The following is an 11,266-nucleotide window of genomic DNA, read 5'->3' on the forward strand; positions in this document are numbered from 1 at the left end:
CTCCCCTTAGGGTTCTGCTGTGCTCCTCATGAGACTGAAAAAGGCAGGAAATAGACTCCAGGAGGTGACTGTTTAATCGCCAAGCCACCAGTAATATCATATCTGGGAAATGTGTCTTTGGCTTCAGCCAGGTTCACGGTGGGGGCATCTCTGAAGCAGGAGTAAGGAGTCTCTAAGAGATTTTCTTTTTCTTTTCTAATAAAGATTTTATTTATTGACAGAGAGAGTATGGGAGGAGAGACAGAGGGGGAAGGAGAGGGAGAGAATTTCAAGCAGGCTCCCACTGAGTGTGGAGCCGGAGATGGGGCTTGATCTCCTGACCCTGGGATCATGACCTGAGCTGAAACCAAAAGTGGGATGCTCAACCAACTGAGCCACCCAGGCGCTCCTCTTTAAGGGATTTTCTAAGAAGCATTCTCTGTTCCAGGAAAACTATACTCCTAATCTTGTCTTTTCCCATTCTTTCTTTTTTTTTTTTTTTTTAAGATTTTATTTATTTGACAGACAGCGATCACAAGTAGGCAGAGAGGCAGCCAGAGAGAGAGGGGGAAGCAGGCTCCCCGCTGAGCGGGGAGCCCGAAGCAGGGCTTGATCCCAGGACCCTGAGATCATGACCAGAGCTGAAGGCAGAGGCTTGACCCACTGAGCCACTCAGGCGCCCCTCCATTCTTTCTTGAAGCCAGTTTCGTGGGGCATTTGCCCTATACCTCCCCGCCCCCCACATGTCTTGTCCCATCAGCAAGTCCTGTATAATCCACTGCCTACATATGTTCATAACTCAGCCATTTTTACATGTCCCCTCATACCACTCTGTCCAAGCCACCACCAGTGTTCTCTTGGATTATTACAGTGACCCATACTTAGAGTTTTCTTCGTACAGAATCAGGAAGATGGCTTTAAAACCCAAGTCAGATCATGATCCTATTATGCCAAAATCCAACTCTTGAGTGGATTCCCATCTCTTTCAGAATAAAATCCAAAGTCTTGCTATGGTGAGTGCTGTGAAGTGTGTAAACCTGGCGATTCACAGACCTGTACCCCTGGGGATTGAAATATATTATATGTTTATAAAAAATAAAAATAAATAAAAAATTAAAACAACAACAACAACAAAAACCACACCAAAAACAACAACAACAACAACAAAATCCAAAGTCCTTGCCCTGCCCTACAGGGCCCTGCATGACCTACTCCCACCATATAACTGACCTCACAAGTCCCCTCATTTGCACCTCTTTAGCCACACTGACCTCCTTCCTGTTCCTTTAAAAGTCAAGCACACTTGCCCCAGGACTTTCACGCTTGCTGTTCTCTCCTCCTAGGATGCACTTCCTCGCATAACAGCAAGCTAGTGCCTGCACTTCATTGATCAGGTTCTGCCAGCTCTGCTGGAATGATACAGTAAAAATTGATTTCTTGGCCGTGTATGTGTCCCATGCAAGTCACCAAGGGATGGTTCTCCGCAGAGTCATTCAAGGACTCAGGCAGAGAGACATCTACCATCTTACCACTGCACCAAACGCAAACCATGGCATCTTGATCAGCAGCAGGCAGAGAGAGAACCCGCATAGTCCCCACACAAGAAATAAAAATGTTGGCTCAGAACGACTCCAGCACTTCCCTTCCTAGTCATTGGTCAAGAATACTCACATGGGGTGCACCTGGGTGGCTCAGTGGGTTAAGCCTCTGCCTTTGGCTCAGGTCATGATCTCAGGGTCCTGGGATCACATTGGGTGCTCTGCTCAGCAAGGAGCCTGCTTCCTCCTCTCTCTCTGCCTGCCTCTCTGCCTACTTGTGATCTTTGTCAAATAAATAAATAAAATTAAAAAAAAAAAAAAGAATACTCACATGGTTTCACCTAATAGCATGAAGCTGGAGAAGCAGAATTCTCTTATGTGTCTGGAAAGAGAGAAGAATGAGTGTATTAGTTTTCTACTGCTGCCATAACAAATTACCATAAATTCAGCAGCTGAAACAATACAAATGTATTATCTTGCAGGGTTTTTTAAAGAGTTTATTTTTTTTTAAAGATTTTATTTATTTATTTGACAGACAGATCACAAGTAGGCAGAGAGGCAGGCAGAGAGAGATAGGGGGAAGCAGATTCCCCGCTGCGCAGAGTCCGATGCAGGGCTCAATCCCAGGACCCTGGGATCATGATCCAAGCTGAAGGCAGAGGCTTTAACCCACTGAGCCACCCAGGCGCCCCAAGAGTTTATTTATTTATGAGAGAGAGAGTGTGCAGGGGAGGAGCAGAGGGAGGGATGAGCAGACTCTGTCCCACAAGCCTTGGATCATGACCTGAGCCCAAATCAAGAGTCAGACACTTAACCAACTGAGTCACCCAGGCGCCCCTATTATCTCACAGCTCTATAGGTCAAAATCCTGACATGGGTTTTACTAAGCTAAAATGGAGGTGTCGACAGACTGCATTCCTTCTGCATCCTCTAGGGGATAATGTTTCCTTTTAATTCCCAGCTTATACAGGCCACCCCCATTCCTTGGCTCTAGGCCCCTTCTTCCAGCTTCAAAGGCAGGTCGAGTCCCTTTCACACTGTAGATTTCTGCTGCCTCTTTTTCTGTCCTTACATCTTTTTCTCTTCCTGCTGGGAAAGGTTCTCTGCTTTTATTTTATTATTATTTTTTCAGGATTTTATTTATTTGACACAGAGAGAGAGACACAGTGAGAGAGGGAGAATGGGAGAAGGAGAAACAGGCTTCCCCCTGAGCAGGGAGCTTAGATGCGAGGCTCACTCCATCCCTGGACCCTGAGATCAGGACCTGAGCCCAAGGCAAATGTTTAACGGCTGAGACACCTAGGTGCACCTTAACTTGAGAATCTTTTTTTTTAAATTAAGATTTTATTTATTTATTTGAAAGAAAGAGTAAGAGTGCATGAGAGGGAGGAGGGTCGGGGGAGGAGTAGAGTCCCTGCTGAGCAGGGAGTCCAAGGTGGGGCTCGATCCCAGGATCCTGAGATCATGACCTGAGCAGAAAGCAAAAACAACTGACGGAACCACCCAGGTGCTCCATAATTTGAGAATCTTTTTTTTCTTTTTTTAAATTTGACAGACAGAGATCACAAGGAGGCAGAGAGGCAGGCAGAGAGAGAGGGGTAGAGAGCCTGATGCAAACCGATCCCAGGACCCAGGGACCATGACTCGAGCTAAATAAACTCCCAGGACCCAGGGACCATGACTCGAGCTAAATAAACGCAGAGGCTTTAACTCACTGAGCCACCCAGGGACCTGAGAATCTTTTTTTTAATTTTTTTTTTAAGATTTTATTTATTTATTTGACAGAGAGAGAAGAGGAAGCAGGCTCCCTGCTGAGCAGAGAGCCTGATGCGGGGCTCGATCTCAGGACTCTGAAATCATGACCTGAGCTGAAGGTAGTGGCTTAACTCACTGAGCCACCCAGGTGCCCCAGGACCTGAGGATCTTAAAGAGCATTTCAAAGCTCTCTTACTTGGAAAGATGATAGAGGCATGACATTTTGGGTTGGGTAAACGTAGTGATGCATTAAAATTAAACACCGGGTCTAAGTAGATTCAGCAAATTAAAAAAAAAAAAATCCTTCTCGGGGCACCTGGGTGGCTCAGTGGGTTAAAGCCTCTGCCTTCAGCTCAGGTCATGATCTCAGGGTCCTGGGATCGAGCCCCCGCATCAGCCTCTCTGCTCAGCGGGGAGCCTGCTTCCCCTCTCTCTCTCTGCCTACTTGTGGTCTCTGTCAAATAAATTTTTAAAAAATCCTTCTCATTCGTTTGTCCTGCTTTATCCTTCTTTTTGCCATTTATTGCCACATAATATAATAAATATTTGTCTTTCTGGTTACTGTTTCTGTCTCTTCCACTAGAATGGGAACTCCACGGGAGCACAGATTGTTATTTGTTCCATGTGCCACTTGTCCCTCGAAAGGTGCATGGTACGTAGTGGATGGTCGATAAATACTTGCTGAAAAGTCTGATCAGAAAATGGCCTAACCTACCTGAAACTAATATTACACTGTCTGTTAACTAACAGGGATTTAAATAAAAATTAAACAAACAAAACAAAAATGGTCTAACTCGCAGCCCAACTGAACCTGAACTTGTAGCTCAAGCATCTATATTATTAGGAGTCGTAGCAAACGTCAAATAACAGTGGGCTTAAGCAAGATAGAAATTGATTTATTGGGGCGCCTGGGTGGCTCAGTTGGTTAAGCAACTGCCTTCTACTCAGGTCATGGTCCTGGAGTCCCAGGATTGAGTCCCGCATGGGGCTCCCAGCTCTTCGGGGAGTCTGCTTCTCCCTCTGACCTTCTCCCTTTTCTTTCTTTTTTTTTTTTTTAAAGATTTTATTTATTTATTTGACAGAGATCACAAGTAGGCAGAGAGGCAGGCAGAGAGAGAGGAGGAAGCAGGCTCCCGGCTCAGCAGAGAGCCCGATGCGGGGCTTGATCCCAGGACCCTGGGATCATAACCTGAGCTGAAGGCAGAGGCTTTAACCCACTGAGCCACCCAGGCGCCCCATGACCTTCTCCCTTTTCATGCTTTCTCTCACTCTCTCTCAAATGGATAAAATCTTAAAAAAAAAAAAAAAAAGAAATTGATTTCTCTTGTGGGTGGGTAGGAGGAAGGAAAGAAATTGATTTCTCTCTGGCATAAAAGAGGTCTGGATGTAGTCAAGCCACCAGGAACCTTCTAGCTTTCCTCTTCAACATCCTTAGAATGCAGCAAGATGGAAGAAGGTAAAGAGACAAGGCCAAAAGGCCCACATAGCTGATTGATCAGGATCTTTTCCAAAACTGCTACACGATCCGTCTGTTCTTATCTCATTGGCTAGAATTTAGTGATATGACCACACCTAAGCTTCAGGGGAAGGTGGAACTTCAACCTTTAATGTTGCACTGTCTTTGACCCCAGCTAAATAGGACGTTTTGATGTCAAGGGAAGAAAAAAGTCAGGTTGGAGAAAATTACCCAACCTTGCTTTATGCCAGGCCCTCAGCCAATCAGAACCCAGAGTATGCTATGACATCATGTAGTGCTAGGCAGAGCAGCCTTTGGACATTTCCAGGAAAAGAGAGGCAGAAGTTCAAAGACCTCTGGCCATGACAATCCATTTTACCTCCAGCTGTTCTGACCTTGGATCTGAGTCCGTTTTGTCCCCTGCTGTAAACGCAGCCCGTAGGACCAAGTAGGTACTCAAATTTCTGTTGACTAAATAGGCTGGTCCTATTATTCCCCGTATACAGAAGAAAAAACCAAGGCTCACAGGAGGACTCCACCTTTCGAGGAGGGCAGAGATTCAAGTCCAGGTGTAGAAGTCTTAGGGACTGTCACACAGCAAGCGGCAGGCGTAGAACCGGTCTGATACAGTCACCACTAGCCACGCTGGGCTATGCACATTTAAATGAATGAAAATGAAATAAAATGTAAATTTCGGTTCCTCAGTTGCATTAGCCACAGTTCAAGTGGCTGGTGGCTTGCTCAGTGGACAGAACAGATAGAGAACATTTTCCATCATTGCAGACAGTTCTCTTGGATGGCACTGCTTTAGAGACCATTTCATGAAGGGCATAAACTCCAAAGCCAGGATGCCTGGGTTCAAATCTCTGTGTGTCCCTCAGGTCCCTCATCTCTAATACTGGGATGATGAGGAGGAGGATAGGAAGTAACTCATGGTACTTATTATTATTATTATTATTATTTTAAGATTTTATTTTATTTTTTTATTTTAAAGATTTTATTTATTTATTTGACAGAGAGAGATCACAAGCAGGCAGAGAGGCAGGCAGAGAGAGAGGAGGAAGCAGGCTCCCTGCTGAGCAGAGAGCCCGATGCGGGGCTTGGTCCGAGGACCCTGAGATCATGACCTGAGCCGAAGGCAGAGGCCTTAACCCACTGAGCCACCCAGGCGCCCTATTTTAAGATTTTATTTTTAAGCAATCTTTACACCCAGTGTGGGACTCGAACCCACAACCCCGAGACCAAGAGTAGCCTGTTCCACTGTTGGGCCACCCAGGTGCCTCACGGGGCATATTATGAGGATTAAAAGCGTTACTATGTGGTTTAACGGGCTTAGAACTGCCTGGCACAGAGGAAGAGCCTTTTGAATTTGTTATTATTTAAGTGTCTGGTGGCTACACACACACACCCAACCCCCTGCCAGGAGAGCAGAGCCCAGAAGGCGAGAATACCGATGTGCAGAATTTGCTGGGTTCCCCTAGGGAGTGGAAGTTGGGGGCAGCTCTCTCCCTGTTCTCAAGGTGAGAAGGTGAACAGGGGCTGTGGGAACCACCCAGGCCTGGAGAGGTTTGGCCCTCCTGCCTCCCACCCAGGGGCCAGGGAGGTAGGAGATGAAAGTGAGGCACAGGGCGAGCCCCATATGTTCCCCATGACCCGAACTTTGTTCCCAGCAACCGAGACAAATAGGCATGAAATCCACATCTGGGACCCACCTCCGGCCTGGCCTTTCCCTCTGCCTCCGGGCACGGAGCCCAGTCTGTGTGCTATAATGGGGGCTCAGGGACAGGTGGCTTCAAGAGCTCCAACGAGGCTCCTGCCCACCTCACCACTGCTGATGGCTTTCTGGAAAAGCAGACTCCTGAGTAAGAATTTGCCCGGTGGAGGAGAGGGAAAAGACAACCCCAGTTAGAGAAAACAGCTTGTCCAAATGTCTGGAAGCTCAAGGACCTGGTGTGGTATAGAGAAGAGAGATGAGGCTTGGGATTGATGCTAGCCAAGGCTTGGGAGGCCTCTAAGGCCAGGCTGAGGGCCTGCGTGTTTCTCCTGGGGGTGGGGAGGGCACCGGGGAGCCATGGGAGGTCTTTGAGCCCTGGAGGAGGAGGGTCAGTCCTCTGGTGAAAAAAAAATCAGTGATATGGGGGTGCCTGGCTGGCTAAGTTCGAAGAGCATGCAACCCTTGATCTTGGGGTTATGAGTTCGAGTCCCACATAGGGTGCAGAGATTACCTAAATAAATAAAACACTTTTAAAAAAGTTCACTGAGAGCCAGGAGATCAGGAAACGCCTCAGAGAGAGTGACATTTAAGGTAGGTCTTGAAGGACAGATAAAGGATTTATTTGGTCCCCAAGAGAAAGGCCGAGGGGCTGGCACTCCATCCAGGGGAGCTGGGCATCAATGGGACCACTGTGGCTAGAGCAGAGGGAGGGTGAACTCTGGGATCTCTGAGGGGTACACTGAAGGGGGAGGGAGAGTCTGGGAGGGGAAGGCCGGTGGGGGGGGGCGGGGAGGATGAGTTTTGAGCTGGGGCCCCGGTTACAGGGACAGAAAAAGAGTCAGGAAAATGTCATGTACACCCAGAAAGCCTTCCTCTTAACCGCTGTGCAAAAATTTTTTTCCCACCCATTTCTGAATGCCCTCTTCTCTCTATTTTGGCTTCATTCACTCACTTACTTGTTTATTCAACATATACTCCTGGGGCACCTGGGTGGCTCAGTGGGTTAAAGCCTCTGCCTTCAGCTCAGGACATGGTCCTGGGGTCCTGGGATCGAGCCCTGCATCAGGCTCTCTGCTCAGTGGGGAGCCTGCTTCCTCCTCTCTCTCTGCCTGCCTCTCTACTTACTTGTGATCTCTGTCTGTCAAATAAATAAATAAATAAATAAATCTTAAAAAAAAAAAAAAAAGAAAAAGAAAAAAAGAAACAAACAAAAGAAAGCAAACGCAAAAAACATTGTCTCCTGAGGTCTCCCTGGAAAATGCTGGGATGGAGATCTGAGTCAGACCCAGGACTTGCCCTGCAGGGGCTCCCCATCTGGGAGGGTGTGCTAGGGGACAGACTTATGTCCAGTCACATCTGGTGCGGTGGGTAATAATGGAAGCAGCAGGGGACCTCACCTCTTAGATCAGAGAAGACTTCCCAGGGGAGGTGAGGCCCTCGCTGGGCCTTGCAGGAAATCCAGTTGTATCTCAGCAGACAGGAGGAGCCCAGAGTCTCTGGGGAGAGACATCAGGAGCATTGTCTCATTCAATTGTGTTTGATTCCTCTCCTGAGGATCCCAGTGTGCCCTCTGGGGGCCAGTGTTGGACACCCAGAGATGGGTCAGGCCTGGGCCCTTGAGGGAGGACACAGCTCCTTCCCTAATGGGATCGGTGCTCTAATGGAGGTAGCCCAGGGTGTTAGGAATGTGCACAGCAGGCACTGACTCCGGTTGGAGGATGGGGCAGTCAGGGAGGGCTTCCTGGAGGAGGAGAGTCAACAAGCCAACTTGGAGAGCCAAACTTGTAGGTAGAAGCTGCTCTTCTGCACTGTCAGCCTTGTCTGTCTCTCCCTCCATGTATCTCTGGTTCCTTCATTGTCTCTGCCTCTGAAAAGTTCCATGTCTTTCTCATTATTGCTCCCCACCCCTGGGGTCAGCTGCAGTAAACAATGACCACAAACTGCATGGCTTAAAACAACAGCAATTTATTCTCTCACAGCCCTGAAAGCCGCAGGTCCCAAATCAAGGTGTCAGCAGGGCCACAGTCCCTCCGAAGCCTCCAGGAGAGGATCTGTCCCTGCATCGTGCAGCTTCTGGGGATTCCATGTGATCCTGGGCTTGCAGCAGAATCACGCCAGCCTCTGCCTCTGTCTGCACATTGTAGTCTCGAATCTCCCTCCGCCTTTCTCTCATAAGGACAGTTGCCCTTGGATTTTGGGTCTAGCCAGATAATGCAGGATGATCCAGTCGCATGGTCACTGACTTAGTTACATTAGCAAAGACCTTTTTGGCAAATTCGGTTCCACTCTGGGTGCACTTTTTGGTGTGTGGATTTGGAGGTACCATTCAACCCATGCCTTCTTGGGAAAGCCCCTTCCCTCTCGGACCAGCCTCAGTGTTCTATCTGTATAATGGGGCTAATCCTAACCCCTCCACTCCCTGGGGCAGCTTTGAGGGTTAAAACAAAGCCAACAGAGAGCATGGCACGGCCCGGAATCTAGGAAATTGGTCAGGATGGCTGTCATTTCTTCCTGATTTATTTCTCCAACAGACCTGGGTTCTCCAACCCCCAACTCCCTGCCAAGCTTCCTGACAGATTCCTCGCTTCTCGGCACAATGCCTCCATTGTGTTTTCTTCGTCCCCCTTTGCTCTATTTTCCTCCCCTGCTCCACCACTTCCTATTTGTATAAATCTGAACAAGTCACTTGCATCCTCTGACGCTTGGCTTCCCCATCTGTAAAATGGGCCAACACAGCTCCTGGGTGGCCCAGTTGTTAAGTGTCTGCCTTCGGCTCAGGTCATGATCCTGGGGTCCTGGGATCACCATATCACCCGCAGCATCGCAGCATCGCAGCATCAGCATCGCTCCCTGCTCAGCAGGGAGCCTGTTTCTCCCTCTCCCTCTGCTGCTCCCCCTGCTTGTGCTCTCTCTTCTCTCTCTTATCAGTCGATCTGGAAACCAGCACCCCTATAGCCCTCAAGAGAGGCACAGTGATGAGGAACTTGGAAGTGCTGTTCAGCCCCAGTCGAACCTCCAGGGGGCTGCACCCTGGTCAAGGTCCTAACTGGACCCTAGTGGACCCCCGCTCCTCCCCAGTTAAGCCATTCCCAAACTCCAAACCCTCAGACTCAGTGGGACAGTAAATGCTTGTTGGTTGAAGCCACCAAGTTTGGGGGTGATTCCTTATGCGGCCATGGATAAGCAATACATACCTTTCTTTCCTGCGTTTTCTCTCTCTCTCTCCATTTCTGACTCTCTTTGGCTGTCTGTGCCTTGACTGTCCGTTCCAAATTCTTTATCTGAATGCCTGTCTTTCTGACTCCATGCTGTCCTTTGATGTCCCTGGGTCTGTTTCTGGGTCTCTCTCACTACAATGTGCAGAGGGTATGTGTGTGTGTGTGTCTCTTTCTCTATGTTTCTGTGTCTCTCTCTTTGAGTTTGGCTGTTGTCTCTCTGTCTTTGAATCTCTTCTCGGTTTCTGTTTCTCCCCACCCCCACCCCCTTGGCCTGGCAGCTTCTTCTCCCTTCTCTAACCGTCTCTGACCGGTGGGATGGGCGTTTCTGTTCCTATGGCCAAGTGTGTGTCTCTGTACGTCTCTCTCTGCCTCCACCAGTATCTCCCCTTCTCTCCTTCTCTCTCACTCTGTCTCTGTCTCTCAATGTGTCTCTGTACTTCTCTCTCTGCCTCCACCAGTATCTCCCCTTCTCTCTCTCTCACTCTGTCTCTCTCCTCTCCCCCCCACTCCCCCGCCTTCCCGATCCCCCATTTCCAGCACGCAGGTCTCCCTCCGCCATGTCTCCCCGCATCTACCTTCCCCTCCTAAGCCTCTGCAGTCCTTCGACCTCACCTCGGCTGCCTCCCCTCGGCCTTCCCGGCTCCTCCTCCCAGCGCTCGGTCCCTCTCCAAGTCTCTGCCTCCCCCTCCTGGTCAGCTGCCCGCACCGCACCCCTGTCTCCCAGGGGATCCCTCAGCCCCATTAAGGCGGCCCCCAGCCGAGGCCGACTGGAGCACTGGGCGGGGGCTGCAGGCGCCACTAAGGCTCCAACCCGGGTCCGCACCAGCCGGGGGACCCCGGATCCTCCTGCACCAGTGGCCTGGAGCACGGAGACCTCGGAGGACTCCCCCAGCTCCACCTTAAGCGCCCCCCCTTCTCCCTTCTGCGGAGGATGGGAATTGCCAGCTCCCGGCCCCAGGTGTCCAAGCCACCCCCACCCCTCCGTCCCCCTCCCCCGGCCCCGGCACAGCTGGAAGCTGGATATCAGCTCCCAATGACCCCTCCATCCTGCCCCTTGGTCTCCCCCAACACCAGTCCGAGGAGTGTTTGCTGCTGTGAGATCACTCGCCACCCCCCCCCCCAACAACAACGGCAAAAAAATTAAATAACACCCAGAGAGAGATCAGAGAGGGAGGGGGAGGAGGGAGCAGGGACGAGGGAAGAGAGAGACGGAGAAACAGGAGAGGCAGAAGAGGAGGAGGTGGGGAGACTGGGCGAGAAAGAAGCAGGAGAGGAGGGAGACCGGGAGGAGGAGAGAGAAGCAGGATGGAGACATGGGGTTAGGTGGCTCCGGGGAGCTGAAGAAAAGAGAGCAAAGAGGGGGTGTGGATTAGAAACCAGGAGGTAACCCCGGGGAGAAGCAGGAGGCAGAGAAAGGGGTAGGAAGATCGGGAGGTAGAGGGAGGCTGGAGGGTTGGGGAAAAGAGAAAAGGAAGGAGAAGAGGCACAGAGAGCTGGGAGAGCAGGGAGGAGTGTATTTGGGGGGTCTCAGTTCCCTGCTGCCTCGGTGTTTGGGGAACGGGACTCCCTGAAGAGAGGAGAGGCAGGCTGGAAGTCCTGGAGGGAC

General features: G+C 50.0%; 1 long non-coding RNA gene across 1 annotated transcript; it reads right to left on the bottom strand.

Annotated features, from left to right (window-relative positions):
- Positions 1 to 1,010: 1,010 nt before the first annotated feature.
- On the bottom strand, positions 1,011 to 10,084 carry LOC122911866. The gene is made up of 4 exons (XR_006385517.1): positions 9,637 to 10,084; positions 7,840 to 7,938; positions 1,849 to 1,899; positions 1,011 to 1,040 (listed from the first exon to the last, which is right to left on the bottom strand). It is a non-coding gene; the product is annotated as an uncharacterized LOC122911866 (long non-coding RNA).
- Positions 10,085 to 11,266: the final 1,182 nt, after the last annotated feature.

The sequence above is a fragment of the Neovison vison genome, chromosome 7, assembly GCF_020171115.1.
Source record: "Neovison vison isolate M4711 chromosome 7, ASM_NN_V1, whole genome shotgun sequence".
Classification (NCBI taxonomy): Eukaryota; Metazoa; Chordata; class Mammalia; order Carnivora; family Mustelidae; genus Neogale; species Neogale vison.